Source organism: Schistocerca serialis, unplaced genomic scaffold (assembly GCF_023864345.2).
Source record: "Schistocerca serialis cubense isolate TAMUIC-IGC-003099 unplaced genomic scaffold, iqSchSeri2.2 HiC_scaffold_513, whole genome shotgun sequence".
Lineage (NCBI taxonomy): Eukaryota > Metazoa > Arthropoda > Insecta > Orthoptera > Acrididae > Schistocerca > Schistocerca serialis.
The window spans coordinates 82501-87500 of NW_026048095.1; the positions used below are offsets into that span (position 1 = coordinate 82501).

Genomic DNA, 5000 nt, shown 5'->3' on the forward strand with positions numbered 1-5000 from the left:
CAAGGCAAACGGACCGGACGAGCCGACCGATTGGTTTTGATCTAATAAAAGCGTCCCTTCCATCTCTGGTCGGGACTCTGTTTGCATGTATTAGCTCTAGAATTACCACAGTTATCCAAGTAACGTGGGTACGATCTAAGGAACCATAACTGATTTAATGAGCCATTCGCGGTTTCACCTTAATGCGGCTTGTACTGAGACATGCATGGCTTAATCTTTGAGACAAGCATATGACTACTGGCAGGATCAACCAGGGAGCTGCGTCAACTAGAGCTGAGCAGCCGGCCGCCCGGGAGTGTGTCCCGGGGGCCCGCGCGAACACGCAAGCGTCCGCTCAATTATTCTGCAAACAGGAGGAGGCTGAGCTCCCCTGCACAACACACCTCGAAACCCTCTCAGGTCCCGGCGGCGCGCAGCGCCGTCCTAAGTACTTGGTCGGGTTCGAGAGAGGCGCAATCGCCCGGAGTTAGGCGAGTAGACGCTTTAGGTGCGACCACCCGTGCTCCCAACTGAGCTTGCCGCTGCCGACAGAGGCCCGGGAGCGTGCTGTCGTGGCATTGCCGGCGGGAGACAACACGCGCCACCTACGGTGACCGGCAGCTCCAACGCCAGCGCCACAGAAGGACAAAAGCCCTACTTGGGTGCCGAAGCGAACTCTCCCAGCACAGCGCACGCGCCAACACGTCCGCACAGCTGCGATACAAACCACCTGCGAGAACCGCTGGGGCGACCGAGCAGCAGACGGCGTCGCGGCGCCGAGCGCCGGGCGGCGGCGCATCCTCAGCGCACAAAGTCCTCAATCGGACCAGCACACTGCAGATGGCCACCGCGCTTCGCACCGGGCCCGCGAGGACCTACTTTGGCCGCAAGGCGCCGCGAGCAGGGGGCGCCGGCGCGCAGCTGCGCCGCCTGCCGCGTCCGTCGGCCGGCGCGCCTGCCACCGGCCGCCCCCACCAGCCGGCTGTAGCGCGTGCGCCCACGCACCGCGCTGCCAGCACGCCGGGCGGCCCCCCCTCACCGGCCGGGGACGGTCCCACCCAGCCACCGCCGCGTATCGCCTCACACCCAGATCCCCTTTCACGTTCGTGGGCATGGTGGGTCCCCTTTCACGTTCGTGGGCATGGTGGGTATCCCTGAAACAACCGGTTAATAGCTCGACCGATCGTCGCCAACACTGATTCACCTCTAGCGAGAACAACCGCACCACAACGGGTTACCGGTTGTTCATTTGCGTAACGTCACCAGCAAACGTACACGTCCATCGCCATTTGCAACGAGTATTGCATGCCTGTGTCAGGTGTCACAACACACTACGTCTGCCCACATAGACGCAACAACATGTGCACGCCTAGAGAACACGTGGAAGGTAGACCCCGTACGTATGCGGTGTCCATTGCGCGAACGACTGTCAGCCCGCCTCTGCAGCATGTCGCAGATGTGGAACGCGGTGCAACATGCTATCACGGTGTGTGAGAAGAGACGACTACGTCCGAATACACGCTCCACTACATCAACAGACTGCTCATGCTGATCGCCATCCAGGGCGTCCGTTCCTCCCACACGTCTGTATGGCGTACCACACTGCAATCCAGCTCTTATAGGGAGACGACACGTAGCTGCGTGCACAATATTTGGACTGTATGGTCCGCCGTTGCTAGACGCTGTCGTCATACGGTCACATGGGCCACGATGTATCATTCAGTACATACGGAGCAATGTGCAGTACAGTTTGTGGGTTTTGCGTACATCGGCGGACAGGTGACAGGCCGTACCACAACGTAGGCTGAGTACGTCGGCATGCGAAGGGCATTGAACATGCAAACTTCTCACCGACCAGCTTGCGAAGGCAGGGGGGAAGGGGGGGGGGCATGTACGTCCTGCTGCTATCCACACTACAGTGTATAGCAGGAGCATGTGGAAAGTCAGCAACACCTGCAAGGTGTTTAACATGACGCGATACACAGGGGACCGGGCAGTGCGAGTAGCGAACTATATTGCGAGGGTTGCGGTTAGGCAACACTACACTACTTTAACGGGTTGCATAACAATTACAGAGCAGGTTCAGCGACAACGTGCGTCAGGTTAGGGCGCAATATAGTTTAGGTTACGGCGCACTTTAGGTTAGGTTAAGGCACATTATAGGTTAGGTTAAGGCACAACATGGGTTACGTTAAGGCACAACATGGGTTACGTTAAGGCACAACATGGGTTAGGTTAAGGCACAACATGGGTTAGGTTAAGGCACAACATGGGTTAGGTTAAGGCACAACATGGGTTAGGTTAAGGCACAACATGGGTTAGGTTAAGGCACAACATGGGTTAGGTTAAGGCACAACATGGGTTAGGTTAAGGCACAACATGGGTTAGGTTAAGGCACAACATGGGTTAGGTTAAGGCACAACATGGGTTAGGTTAAGGCACAACATGGGTTAGGTTAAGGCACAACATGGGTTAGGTTAAGGCACAACATGGGTTAGGTTAAGGCACAACATGGGTTAGGTTAAGGCACAACATGGGTTAGGTTAAGGCACAACATGGGTTAGGTTAAGGCACAACATGGGTTAGGTTAAGGCACAACATGGGTTAGGTTAAGGCACAACATGGGTTAGGTTAAGGCACAACATGGGTTAGGTTAAGGCACAACATGGGTTAGGTTAAGGCACAACATGGGTTAGGTTAAGGCACAACATGGGTTAGGTTAAGGCACAACATGGGTTAGGTTAAGGCACAACATGGGTTAGGTTAAGGCACAACATGGGTTAGGTTAAGGCACAACATGGGTTAGGTTAAGGCACAACATGGGTTAGGTTAAGGCACAACATGGGTTAGGTTAAGGCACAACATGGGTTAGGTTAAGGCACAACATGGGTTAGGTTAAGGCACAACATGGGTTAGGTTAAGGCACAACATGGGTTAGGTTAAGGCACAACATGGGTTAGGTTAAGGCACAACATGGGTTAGGTTAAGGCACAACATGGGTTAGGTTAAGGCACAACATGGGTTAGGTTAAGGCACAACATGGGTTAGGTTAAGGCACAACATGGGTTAGGTTAAGGCACACCATGGGTTAGGTTAAGGCACACCATGGGTTAGGTTAAGGCACACCATGGGTTAGGTTAAGGCACACCATGGGTTAGGTTAAGGCACAACATGGGTTAGGTTAAGGCACAACATGGGTTAGGTTAAGGCACAACATGGGTTAGGTTAAGGCACAACGTAGGTTAGGTTAAGGCACAACGTGGGTTAGGTTAAGGCACAACGTGGGTTAGGTTAAGGCACAACGTGGGTTAGGTTAAGGCACAACGTGGGTTAGGTTAAGGCACAACGTGGGTTAGGTTAAGGCACAACATGGGTTAGGTTAAGGCACAACATGGGTTAGGTTAAGGCACACCATGGGTTAGGTTAAGGCACACCATGGGTTAGGTTAAGGCACAACATGGGTTAGGTTAAGGCACAACATGGGTTAGGTTAAGGCACAACATGGGTTAGGTTAAGGCACAACATGGGTTAGGTTAAGGCACAACATGGGTTAGGTTAAGGCACAACGTAGGTTAGGTTAAGGCACAACGTAGGTTAGGTTAAGGCACAACGTGGGTTAGGTTAAGGCACAACATGGGTTAGGTTAAGGCACAACATGGGTTAGGTTAAGGCACAACATGGGTTAGGTTAAGGCACAACATGGGTTACGTTACGGCACAACATGGGTTACGTTACGGCACAACATGGGTTACGTTACGGCACAACATGGGTTACGTTACGGCACAACATGGGTTACGTTACGGCACAACATGGGTTACGTTACGGCACAACATGGGTTACGTTACGGCACAAATTAGGTTAGGTTACGGCACAAATTAGGTTAGGTTAAGGCACAAATTAGGTTAGGTTAAGGCACAAATTAGGTTAGGTTAAGGCACAAATTAGGTTAGGTTAAGGCACAAATTAGGTTAGGTTAAGGCACAAATTAGGTTAGGTTAAGGCACAAATTAGGTTAGGTTAAGGCACAAATTAGGTTAGGTTAAGGCACAAATTAGGTTAGGTTAAGGCACGATATAGGTTAGGTTAAGGCACGATATAGGTTAGGTTAAGGCACGATATAGGTTAGGTTAAGGCACGATATAGGTTAGGTTAAGGCACGATATAGGTTAGGTTAAGGCACGATATAGGTTAGGTTAAGGCACGATATAGGTTAGGTTAAGGCACGATATAGGTTAGGTTAAGGCACGATATAGGTTAGGTTAAGGTACGATATAGGTTAGGTTAAGGTACGATATAGGTTAGGTTAAGGTACGATATAGGTTAGGTTAAGGTACGATATAGGTTAGGTTAAGGTACGATATAGGTTAGGTTAAGGTACGATATAGGTTAGGTTAAGGTACGATATAGCGTAGGTTCAGATACACATTGTTGTAGGGAAAGGTGTATTGGGGGGGGGGGGCGGCAGGTTCGTTGATAGTGATTATCGTAATTGGATGCCTGCGGTATTATCCGATTTGTCACGTCAGGATGCACTTTTGGCTCATGACAGGCGGCGCTCCGATTCCATGGTTGTGGCAGATCTGTGTCTTTCATTCCTGCCATTGTTTGTGTGCTGTGACAGGAGGCAGTATTGTGATGTTGGGTGCACCACTGTGTAGGACATGTGTGGGTGTTCGTGGCTTAGCTGAGCAATGTGCGGATGTCGGAAGGGTGGGATATTGTGTTTTCTGGGTGGACCTCCCGGTCTGGTAATGATAGTGTGGATTGTGTCATGTGGCGGAGAGGATGCACTGGATGTTCTTCCATGCTGGTGGTTAGATATTGTGTGTGATAAGAGAGTAGTGTGTGATAAGAGTGTCTGGCTGACGTGTGGTTCTCATTGTGTGCAGAGTCTTTCAGCATGTATAGGGACGGTTGTATATATTATCTGTATTCTGATGGCTCTGCATCTATTACTAATCAGTGCCGTGTATACGGTTACTCTAGTTCCAGTCGAAACTGTTCTATCTCTGTACATTAGT

At 51.1% G+C, this 5000-nt stretch overlaps 1 non-coding gene across 1 annotated transcript in view; it reads right to left on the reverse strand.

Annotated features, from left to right (window-relative positions):
- The window catches only part of LOC126447586 (small subunit ribosomal RNA), a 1909-nt gene extending 1652 nt beyond the window's left edge, over positions 1 to 257 (reverse strand). Inside the window, exon 1 of the ribosomal RNA XR_007583786.1 lies at positions 1 to 257. This exon is cut by the window's left edge and continues 1652 nt beyond it. This is a non-coding gene — a ribosomal RNA (small subunit ribosomal RNA).
- Positions 258 to 5000: the final 4743 nt, after the last annotated feature.